The 12190-nt window shown below is 43.7% G+C and overlaps 1 protein-coding gene across 25 annotated transcripts in view; it reads left to right on the top strand.

Annotated features, from left to right (window-relative positions):
* The window catches only part of LOC128931702 (uncharacterized), a 664375-nt gene that overhangs the window by 230229 nt on the left and 421956 nt on the right, over nucleotides 1–12190 (top strand). Inside the window, exon 6 of one of the 25 annotated variants that reach the window (XR_013533740.1) lies at nucleotides 1–12190. This exon is cut by the window's left edge and continues 41438 nt beyond it; it is cut by the window's right edge and continues 25341 nt beyond it. The exons of the other annotated variants lie outside the window; for them this stretch is intronic. The gene's annotated coding sequence lies outside the window, so the exon portion shown is untranslated. 25 annotated transcript variants of the gene reach the window in all.

Below are 12190 nucleotides of genomic sequence, written 5' to 3' on the forward strand. Positions count from 1 at the left end.
TCTGCCAAACACCTTTGGCTTAAATGTTTTAGATGTCCCTTTCTAGTATCTTCCTTTATCACAGACAGGGGCTTTGAATCCACAGCCTCGATCTAGCCTCACACAAACCACAAACCAGGCTTCTCTCTTTCCTCTCCAGTTCCAGAGTAACAGCCCTGGAGGGCAGCCTGAGCTGTCTGGGCTCCACCCTCTCCTAGCAGGAGTCAGATACCCACATTCATCCCAGTCATTGCTACACTTCTTAGAATATGAAGACCTGTGATTTCATGGTCAACCCAAGATAAGAAGCAGAATATGCAGACCTGTGATTACATGGCCAAACTGTCAATTTCGGAGATGGTGACACTCTCATAATCAATGTTCGACTCCTACAATGAAAAGATTTCCATCAATACAAAATAAAGAAGCAACAAACAAACACTGGCCCAATGAGAAAGCTACCTGTTCATATCATTTAAAAACAAATTGGCTTGATTCAGGTACAAAAACAAGTTTCAGTAGCTAAACAAAACCAACATGCGCGTGGATGAGGAAAAATATAAGCGAGAGAGAGTGAATCAGAAAGAGACAATCTTCTGGTGGGCAACATCAAAGAACCTGCTGACCCCATCAGAATTTCACGAGTGCCGTGCCAACACTTGGTAGGGAAAAGCAATTATTTTAAGAAAATCTATTTGAGGGTAATGCTGTCATTATCCTTTTAATGGTACTGCTCTAACAATCCAGTTACAGTAGGCTTTAACAAATAAGAAATGCTCTTTTTGCCAATACAATTAAGGCATTTTGGAGAGGCAGATGGTATTAGTTCAGCTTTTAGAGGCTTTTCTTGCCATGTCTCGAAAAGAACATTTTTGCAAGTGCAGTATGGTGCAGTAGCCAAGTCCAATATAGGCGTGCACAGCCAATGATTGTAGTGGTCTAACAAGTAAAAAAGTAAAAGAAACGCCAATGCAAATGGAGCTTCTCCTAGGCTTCAGACGAATCTGTTTTACATCAGTGGAGAATAAAGTGGAAAATTACTGTGCTTTCCAAATAACAAGAGAAGAGATAACTTTTGGAAAACGAATGAGAAGTTTCCCTGCATGTGATAAATCAGTTGCCCTGAAACTGGGTTACTTCTCTTTCTCTGCCTAGGGCAACTACTTTTGTCTGACATTAGGTGATTCAAAAGGGCTTTAAGTCTAGCTAATTAAAAGAACTTGGAGAGGGAGCTGGAGAAGCAGGAGTAGACAATTGAAAAGGTTAAAGGTTTGGTCCACATCCATTAATCACCTGAAATCCAAAATGAACCCATAGAATACTACTCTGGAAACTCTGTGAGGTCCTGAAGGCCTGTGTTTCTTTGGAAGCTTTGCTATACATCTGCTGTTAATAGTCCAGAACAATTAGAAAGTCTCCCTCCAGCAACATCCAAATACTCCCTTTTTCAATTAACTAGGGCAGAAAGAAGCAAAAGTAGAAAAGTGAGAGGAATTGAAAACTACATTGCCCTAAAATTTTGTACTCTCAGATCAATTCCAATTCGGTGGTAAAAGTGGAAATCAGTTTTGTTTTATCCAGATAACCACATGGGCACACGAAGGAAATCTGTCAATAAGGAATGAAACCTTTGAAATGGGAGGGCTGGAATTTTGTACAACTGTGTCAAAAACAGTTGTGTTGAAAACCAAAACCCTTCTCCTTACTGAAAAATGCTTTGTAAAGGGCCTCAGGGGATCTTTATTAACTAACTCTGTGCATGACGTTGAGCTACCCACTCTCTTTTGGCTTTAGACTCTTCAACCATAAGACGTAAAGAAGTAGTAAGTCATCTGTGTCATGTTCAAGCTCTCTTATTTTCTATATGACCATGTGTGCAGGCAATACATGGGCCAGATGTTTATAGAAGTAAATGTCTAACCAGGGAGGTCACACATCCACACAATGAAAACTGTCAACACAAAGCAATGTATTTTAGGTGTCAACTTATTAGTACAGGCATTCATTTATGTATAATCAAGGTGCTCCACTCTTAAGGCAAATTCTCTCATGACCCTGCATCCTCCTATTACATGTACACCTTACCTCTCTCCTTCCTCTCATGGCCAGATTTCTAGAACCATTAGTCTTCCTGTGCTATCTCCATGACCTCATCTGTCAGTCGGTCCTCCATCCACTGAAATTTGGCTTCCATTTTCCCAGCTCCAAGAAAATTGTTGTCCACCAATGTCACCATCTACCTCCAAGTGGCCAAATGCTATAGACTCCTTTCGGTCCCACTCCTCTCCTGACTTCTCAGTATTTTGTACTGTTGACAAGATTCTCTTCTTGAAACTGTTTCCTTCCTTTATTTCCAATACTCCATTCTTTCCTGGTTCTCCTCTTTCCTCACCAACTGCTTTTTCTCAAGTTTCTTTTATGGGTGTCTCTTCCCTACCTGCCCTTTAAATCCAGGTGCTGCTTCAAGCTGTTTTTGGCCCTGATCACACACTCTCCCTCTCTAGACAAAAGCTTTTGACACCATGTAGATGTTGCTGAATCTCCAATATGTTTCTCTAATTGAGCCCTCTTTATCCTACAGTTTATATCTGGATATTTCACGAGTCTCCAAAATTATATCCAAAATTTATCTTACACCCTCCCCGACCATATGTTTCAGTGTCCTAAAGTCAGTTCCTAACTAAATGTACAACCTCACATTTTACTTGTTGTTCAAGGTAGAAATTTGGGAGTTACTGTGGATTCTTCTCCTTCCCTCAGCCTGCCCCTGCCATGTCTAATCAGTTATCAAGAGCTGTCAGTTCTCCTACCTGGTTGTCCCTTCCTCTCTCCCTGCTCCATCCCTGCCCTGGTCCAAGCCCTCATCTTCTCTCTCTGAACCCTTGGCAATAGCCCCCAACCTGTCCCTAGCCTCTAAGCCTTTCTCACGCCTGTCATCTTCCCTACGGGCATTAGAGGGTTCTTTCCCACATCTGAATTTGATCATGTCACTCTCCGCTGAAATTCATCGTTGCCCTGAGTTCTGTTGATGCTATGCATGCTGATATGTTCAGAGGTAAATCTGCAATTTATTTTGAAATCCACCAAGAAAATAAGATAGATTGATGGACGGATCAAGGAAGTGATAAACAGAAAGATGTGTGATGAGGTAGAGTACTCCCTCATTGCTCTTAAGACAGGTACCGGTCAAAGGAATTTCTCTGCCAGTATTTTGGCATAAACACATAGAGGATATCACTTCTATTTAGCCTTTTGTTGGAGCTCAAAATAATGGCAGAGACTACTAGAGAGTGAATCAGGATATCGGCGCTAACATAGCTATACATTCGATGATAGACCTTTTGAAAAATAATGGATTGAAATAGACTTTCCTGAGGCATTAGTAGTTTATTTACATGGCTGAAAGGAGGTTCCCCCTCTCTATTTTTCTTCATATTTGGGATTAAAATGGAAGTAACCTTGCATCAATTTCCATTTGGGTAGAGAGTAAAGTGATAGATTATTTTGTCAATAGTGAGCTGTAAACATTTCTCTGCAAAGTAAAAAAAAAAAAAAAAAAAAAAATTGTCTGGGCATGGTAGCTCATGTCTGTAATCCTAGCACTTTGGAAGGCCAAGGCAGGTGGATCACTTGAGGTCAGGAGTTCAAGACCAGTCTGGTCAACATGGTCAAAGCCCATCTCTACTAAAAATACAAAAATTAGTCAGGCGTGGTGATATATGCTTGTAATCCTAGCTACTTGGAAGGCTGAGGTAGGAGAATTGCTTGAACCCAGGAGGTGGAGGTTGCAGTGAGCTGAGATGGTGCCATTGCACTCCAGCCTGGGCAGCAGAGTGAAACTCTGTCCCGCCCCTCTGCTCTCCCCTTCAGAATTGCTGGTCTTGGTGGCTGAGATGGGATGACTGCCTGAGCCCAGGAGTTCGAGGCTGCAGTGAGCTATGATCATGCCACTGCACACCAGCCTGGGTGACACAGAGATACCCTGTCTTAAAACAAAACAAGACACCAAAAATAAATGAGTTCAGCAGATGTTTAAAAAGAATCCACAGGAGCTCAACTAAGAAGGACTACCTGGATTTCAAGCTTTGAAATTAGCTGTGAAGCCATTTCATAATATAATAAGGCCTTTTTGTGACCTCAATAGATAAAAAACCTTTGGATGGTGTCTATGACACTCATTCATACAAAATCTTACCCTTTAAAGAACAGTCATATAGTGAGGGCCCAGTGTGAAGTTGAGAACTATTTTTTTTTTTTTTTTGCAGGTAATACAACGGTAGAGTTATTATAATATCTAAAAATAAAAAAGGATTTATTCCACATTGTACAGTTCAGTTGTAATCTGGTATTATTTTGTCACAAGAAATCGGAACCAAGCATATGCTAGTTCCAAGCATAATTTGGCATTATTTTATTATGTGTGGTTCCAATTTCTTGGAGTGAAACAAGTCCAATTTGTTTCCCATGAATCCAGCGCTGAGTAGTCTTTCGAAAGGGGTTTGGCATCAGGGAGTATGCTGAGGAACACACATGGTTAGGGACAGTGCAAGTGGGAGACGGTCAGTGTTATTGGGTTGATCATTATGAATGTGAAGTGGATGCACAAGTCCGTTTTTCATCACAACCTGCCTTTAGCGACTTTTTTAACTTTGTGAAAACTTTTTCTTCAGGCATCTAAAACACATAAAGCAAAACCAAAAATAAGACAACCTCTTTCCCCCATTTCTGATGTCAGCATGAAATATGTACTGTAGGAACACTGGAGAAAAATACTCTTAAATAAGTCTTCTTATGAAGATGTAGACCAAGATGTATTTTTACCAAATGTCAAAATTATGTTGTCAAGTTCGATATGCAGTACCACAAAGATGAGTCTATTGCATAGATTTCCATGGCAGCAGCCCTCTGTGGCAAGGAGTATATTTGGTAAGGGAAATGGTTCATAATCAAAGTATTATTGCTTTGGGGGCAAGGAGGATGCCTGCCATTCAGAATAATATAGCAGCAAAACACGTTGATAAATTTTTAGTTATGTACCGCATTGTTAATAGCAAGTGTCAACCATAGTTTGCATTCTATTATAAACGTCAATGTTAGACTCGTGAAACTGAAAGGAAACTTAGGAGCTTGGCAAGACCAAAATAAAACTAAGGATTCATAGATCTTCTGGAGAATTAACTCCACCAACAATGTCTGAGGTTTAGTTATGAGATGAACTACCAACAATGAAAACTACGAATATGTTTAGTTAAACATCTTGACCCAATGTTAAAGATGTCTGTCTTCAACATTGAGCATCTTTTACCAGTCTACCTAAACTAGAGCAACCCAAATACCCAGACCAACTTCCAGTCATCACGTGCATTGGCTTCTATAACTTTATGCAAAAGAGCATGGATTTTGATTTGAACATTGCTGAGAGCTAGTTATGGAAAGGTTTTCTTTCAAACCCAAGGGAAGGAACAAGAACATTTCCCCTGGTTCAGGAAAGTCAGAGTAGAATAAAGTTCCAGCTCTCCCATTTACTGTGTGGATGGTGCTGGACAAACTACTTGATCTTCGGAAGCCTCAGTTTTTTTCATCTTAGAAGGGATATAAGTTACCTTTTAAATGTTAGTGTGAAGGTTTTATGAGATACTGCTTAGCAGATTCTCCATAAGTAGCTGTTGTTGCTATGATGATAGAAAATTGGCTTTTCCTCTTAGGGTGATGGTGGCAGTTTCCCCCAAATGACTTGGGAGTGAGTATGGATTTTGGGGGCAGGATTTTGTCATGAAGACCAAAGACTTTTGGATGGTCCATTGCTGTCACTACAGGGCCCCTGCTCTTAGGAGCTGTTCCTGGATGGGTACCCTCTTTCTGTCCTGATTCCTCCCACCAGTAACTCTTGCTAGGTTGCACCACAGAACCAGGAAAGGAAATTGTAGCTACAATGGCAAAGTGAAACAAGCTTTTCTAGAAACCCCATTTAGGGCCAGGTGCTGTGGCTTACACCTGTAATCCCAGCATTTTGGGAGGCTGAGGCGGGCGGATCATCTGAGGTCGGGAGTTTAAGACCAGCCTGACCGACATGGGAAAACTCCATCTCTACTAAAAATACAAAATTAGCCAGGCATGGTGGCGCATGCCTGTATTCTCAGCTGCTCGGGGGGCTGAGGCAGAAGAATCACTTGAACCTGGGAGGCGGAAGTTGTGGTGAGCTGAGGTCGCGCCATTGCATTCTAGCCTGGGCAACAAGAGTGAAACTCCATCAAAGAAACAAAAAACAAAACCATTTAGGGAGGAGACCAGGGTTACTATTTAAAATATTAAAATACTCCTATATGGGGTGGCAAATGACGGCTGCATCAAATCCCCTGAGTGCCCCCGCTGTCTCCTTCCTACTCCCTCATCAGGACAGTTAGTCTTATGTGTCAGCTTTGCTAGGCTGTATCGTATCCCGTTATTTAGTCAAGACTCACCTAGGTGTTGCTATAAAGGTGTTTTGTAGATGTGATCAGTATCTCCTACCAGTTGACTTTATGTAAAGGAGATCACCTTTGATAATGCTCGGGGCCTTCATGCAATCCTTGAGGGCATTAAGGGCAAAAAGTGAGGTTTTCCAGAGAAGAAAGAATTCTGCCTCAAGACTGCAGCAAATCTTGCATGAGTTTCTAGCCAGCTGGCCTGCCCTATAGATTTCGGACTAGGTAGTCTGTACACCAGCATGAACCAGCTCCTTAAAATCTCAATCTCTAGCCAGGCATGATGGCTGACACCTGTGATCCCAGCACTTTGGGAGACTGAGGTGGGGGAATCACTTGAGGCCAGGAGTGTAAGACCAGCCTGGCCAACATGGCAAGACCCTGTCTCTACAAAAAGAATAGAAAGAATTAACGATATGTGGGGATGCGAACCTGTAGTTTCAGCTACTCAGGCTGAGGTGGGAGGATGGCTTGAGTCCAAGGGATTGAGGCTGCAGTAAGCTATGATCGCACCACTGCACTCCAGCCTGGGTGACATAGTGAGACCCTGTATCTTAAAAAAAAAAAAAATCACAGTCTCTCTGTCTCCGTCTCTTTCCGTGTATGTGTATATATCCTATTGGTTCTGTTTTTCTGGAGAACCCTGACTCCCTGTCCACCTCTTTCTGCTCAGGCTGGCCTGCCTTTTCTCAGAGATCTTCCCATGGTCCAGAAGTGAAAGAGTTAAAACCTGGCTCTGTAGGAATCCAGGAGCCTATTCTCCAATCCATTGGTCAGTATTCCCAGGAAGAAATAGAGAGGGCAGAGCTTCTGGAACCTTGGACTTTCCTTAAGCTTTTCTTGGTGTCTTTCTATCATCTCAGCCTTGGTATTCTTTTCCTTTTTATGTCAAGATGGTTTCAATTTTTTACAAAAGAAATTGTGCCGCTGATAAACATTAGTTATGGAAAAGTTTTCTTTCAAACCCAAGGGAAGGAACAAGATAATTTCCCCTGGTTCAGGAAAGTCAGAGTAGAATAAAGCTTCTTGAAATATGAGCTTGATAAAAATAATATTGTCAGTATGAAATAAAAATGAGGACTTGGAGACAGTTTCATTCAAGCTCACTTGATCATATATAATAAAGCCACGAGAAACCAAGTCGGGGAGGAGGGATTTTTAATACGCTCAAGTGAATCAAGTGGAGCTCGCAGCTTCTGAGTTTAGCTTTTTCTGGCAATTTGAATGTGGGAATTGTCGCTTGAGCAGAGACTGTTTTGCTGATCTCAGGGGTCAGAGTGAACAAAGAGCCTCTGCTGGGGCTCCCGGCTGGAAATATTTCTCTGCGTCCAGGTTAATCTTGCTCCCTCTCACTCCACAAACAAAAAACATTTACTAATGTATGTTAGTAGGGTCTGTCCTTAGGACACAGAACATTTACACAGATAAAATCTAGGGAAGCTGGAATGCCCTACTTTGCCAGTGTAGGGATGAAAATAAGGTCACATTTTTTGGTAATGTTCAAACCACAATCGCTCTGAGAGCCCCATGGTATCCAAATAGGAAGGAATCCAGTCTTTCTTGAAGGTTTCTTCTATAGTTTATGGGTATCCCTGATGAGTGCTAACTTGTTCCCCACACTCATCCTGGTGGGATCCTGTCATTATACCTGACACTGGAACCAGCTCTGTTACTGCCATGCTGTAACATCTCTCTTTACTTCTATCATGGAATTTTCCAGGTCATGCACTCACTTGGGTTTTCTTCACCCCAGCAGTGGGTTCTGTCACGGCTGACAGCATCCAACCCAGCTTCAGTTCCATGCCCAGCTTCCAGCAGACTTCCACATTCCCTCTCCCTGCTTCTCCACGTATCCATGGAGAACTCCCCAGGTCCTTTCACTGGGCTTCACGGTGGTCCTGCCCTCCAAGCCCACTCACTCTCTGGGGCCCAACATGGTTGGTAATGGGGACATTGATCTTTAAGGAGAAAGTGCCACCTTTACTTCCAAGGTGGGTCTGGCCCTGAGGCCAACCAAGACCATATCAGTGATGCTGGCATTTGGATCCACAGGCAACTCAGTCTGCCTGATATGGTTTGGCTGTGCCCCCGCCCAAATGTCATCTCGAATTGTAGCCCCCACATGTCGTGGGAGGGACCCAGTGGGAGGTAATTGGATCTTGGGGGCTGGTCTTTGCCATGCTGCTGTTCTCATAATAGAGAATAAGTCTCACAAGGTCGGATGGATTTCTAGAGAGGTGTTTCCCTGCACACATCTTCTACTTGTTCACCGGCACGTAAGAAGTCTCTTTGTTCTTCCTCGTCTTCCGCCATGATTGTGAGGTCTCCCCAGCCATGTGGAACTGGGAGTCATTAAACCTCTTTTGCTTTATAAATTACCTTCTAGCAATGTGAAAATGGACTAATACACTGACCCCTCCCAGAGCCTAAAGGAAGAAGCCGGCTGATCTTTGTCCCCACTGCAGGCTTAGACAGTGCCTGGCACACAACACATTTACCTCTCTCTTCCTCCCTCCTCTTGCTGCAGGGCCCACCCAGCTCAGGGTCTCCTCAACCCTTGCCAGTCTTCTTACCATGGCCACCAACCCTACCCCCTAAGGAATCATCCTCTGAGATAAGGCCTCATGCCCTCCTGCTGATCCTTCTTAATGACTCCCGTATCTTAGAGTGAAGACAGAGCTTCTTGCGTGACCCCTGTGGTCTTCTCATCCAATTCCTGTCATCCTTTCCAGCTTTACCCTCAGAATGACAACCCTAAACTGCTTGTCTTCCCCAGTACACACCGGGTCTTTGGTCACACAACCTGAAATACCTACCACGATGCCATCTTTTATTAAGAGGTAGGGAAGCTTGCAAAAGAAATAGAAGACACTTTTCCTACCCTGGAGGCTCAAAGTATATATATTTTTTATGCAGGTGGAAAGACAACTGAATAAAGAGTAAGAACGGATGCTGGCGCCTGGGTCTATGCTTGAAATTTCCAAAGTATTCCTAGTGGGTATGTTCCTTAGGGAGGAAAGGGTTGACCAGTTTGCTGCTTGGAGTTCAGTCCCCTTGCGTCTGTAGTTCATTACTTTGAATCCTGATGTCTGGTCAGAATAACTCATTTCCTCCTCTCTCAATTGTGAGTATTACCTGAACACTGCAAGTTCTTTCTTTAGAGAAGAGAAGGAGGAGCTGCTGGCTGACTCTTCTTCCATGATTTTGGGTTTCTTTACCAGGCGGATTTGATGAGAAATCGACTGGTGGACAGTTATTTATGATTTTAGTCATCTTGGCGTTAGGAACAAAGCATTTGGGAGCTAGATGAGACCATGGCTATTGGCATGGTTTCTGGCTGCTGATGGCCTTGAGTCTCTATTTTCTAGCAGTGGGAAGCTTTGATACCATAAGAGATGGGTGCTTTGTCTCCTTATTTCAATTTCTTTTCTGTCCTCATTCCCCAGCCCAGTGCTAGCAGTGTCATGGTCCCAGTTTAGTGGAGAATATTGCTGGATGGCTTGTGTATTACCATGGCTCTCTTTCCTTCTTATTTTATTTTACATTTCTTTGAGACAGAGTTTCGCTCTTGTTGCCCAGGCTAGAGTGCATCTTAGCTCACTGCAACATCTGCCTCTCAGGTTCAAGTGATTCTCCTGCCTCAGCCTCCCCAGTATCTGGGATTACAGGTGCATGCCACCACACCCAGCTAATTTTTTGTATTTTTAGTAGAGATGGGGTTTCACCATGTGGGCCAGACTGGTCTTGAACTCCTGACCTCAGGTGATCCACCCGCCTCGGCCTCCCAAAGTGCTGGGATTACGGGTGTGAGCCACTGTACCCAGCCTCTTTCCTTCTTAGCTTAAAGTTTTGGGACATGTGGATTTTTTTTTCCACCTGAATTATCCCCCTTCATTCCACATCTTTGTTTTGTTTTGTTTTACCTTCATCTCTGGTTAGTTACCAGAGTTAGAAATTTGCTCTGTCTTTTCATTCCTTTACCTATGGACAACTTTATGGAGCTTTGATATGCTATGTGGTAGGTATGAATTAAAAGTGAGACAGAGTTCTGAATCTTGAATCAAACAGAGTTAAAAAAAATCAAGCAAATGAGATAGGAATATGAATGAAATTCACAAAGTGAGAAACAACTCTTTACCTGGGGCATAAGAGAGAGAAAATGGATCTCATGAGAGATACTTGCCGAGGAGGCAACTTTTAGCCTACATTTTCTGAATCAGGATCATCCTGACAGAGGCACTTCCACCCACATCCCAAGTAAGATTCTAGAAGCATCTGTGCCTGTCTAGAAGCATCCATGCCAAGCAGTTATTGGCACTGCCTGGGGGAGTTATTCACACTGTTTCTGACTCTGAAGGTGGCAATATTAAGAAGGAGAAGCTCAAACACAGCTGTCACTGAGGTCTTTCTCACACTGGGGTCTCAGGCAGGGAGAGCAAATTGTTCAGCTTCAAGCATGTAGATCCTCGGGGCTCATGGTCTGGCCTCTCCCCTGAACTGCTGTGACCTCTTCTGGATTGGCTCCAGCCCAGGCATGTGGCTGGGTCCCTTCTCCTGTCCTTGGCTCTTGAAATCCGTAGATCTTTGTGCTTCTCTGATGGAGACCCAGTGCCCATCCATTTGGCTTAAGGGTTGGTCAGGAAACACTTCTGTGGAGCCATTCCATTCCTGCCCCTTTGGTGTGTGATTTTCCTACCTAGGAAGACCTATAAAATGCAACCAATGCCTCGTTAATTTTAAATGAATCTCCCCATGTACCCACTCATCTCTGACGGCCACAATTAACCTCTACGCCACACTCCTTTCCTTTTGTACGTGGCTGGCTGACTCCTTGCCCATGTGCTCTCTCTTAACTTGTACCCCGGAGTGTTGCAGGCAGTCCAGTAAAACTCCAGGAGGGACTCTCAAGTTTACAGCCCCTCCTTCTGCAGCTCCTTGGAACCCCTCCCCGTCTCATTCCGTGTCTACAACTTCCAGACTGTCTAATAATGCTTTAAACATGTTGAGTAATCAGACTTCCCCGGGCAGTCACTTTGACCTTGCAATTTCCTCCCCTGCCTTCCTGCTTTGACTTTCAGACTGGTGTTTTCTGCTCCATGATGTGTGTGGGTTGTGGGCAAGGGAAGGGGCTTCATCAGCTGTGCATTTCCCACAGCAAGGAGGAGGAAATTCAAGAATTGGTGTTTTCTTTGTGGCTTCAAACCACTGTTTTGCTTGCTACTGGGATGATGGGATTCCTTAGTTTTGCACCAGTCCCGGGTCTAGCTTCCTTTATATTTATTGAGTGGGAAAAGTCTGAAAATGCCACAAATTGCTGAACACTCCCTGTGGCCTAGAGGGTGTGTTTTTTTTTTTTCAGATTGACTGTATCTTGTATTCATTTGCACTTTGCTCTTTGAAGGATTCAGGCGTTCTTCTGTGTCTATTCAGCCCATGCCCGTGGACTCCCAAGGGAAGATCCCATTGTCCCAGGGTTATGTTTCTGCACTCCCACAACCTCCCTGGCTTAGCCTGCAGTACAGGCTGTGGGAAAGAGAAATCGCTGCTGACAACTCACAGGTGTGATTTACATCTTGGATTACGAGAGGATCTACCTAGGACGCGATGAGGTGGGAGAAGGTGCTGGTGGACTTATTTCCCCAGATAGGAAGAGACTTAGTGATTGTGGAAAATGCCATAAGGTGTCCAGAGAGGAGCGGCCATCTGAGTGCAGAAAGCCCAGCCTCTTGTTGTGGAACCTGAGCGGC

This window comes from Callithrix jacchus, chromosome 4, assembly GCF_049354715.1.
Source record: "Callithrix jacchus isolate 240 chromosome 4, calJac240_pri, whole genome shotgun sequence".
Lineage (NCBI taxonomy): Eukaryota > Metazoa > Chordata > Mammalia > Primates > Cebidae > Callithrix > Callithrix jacchus.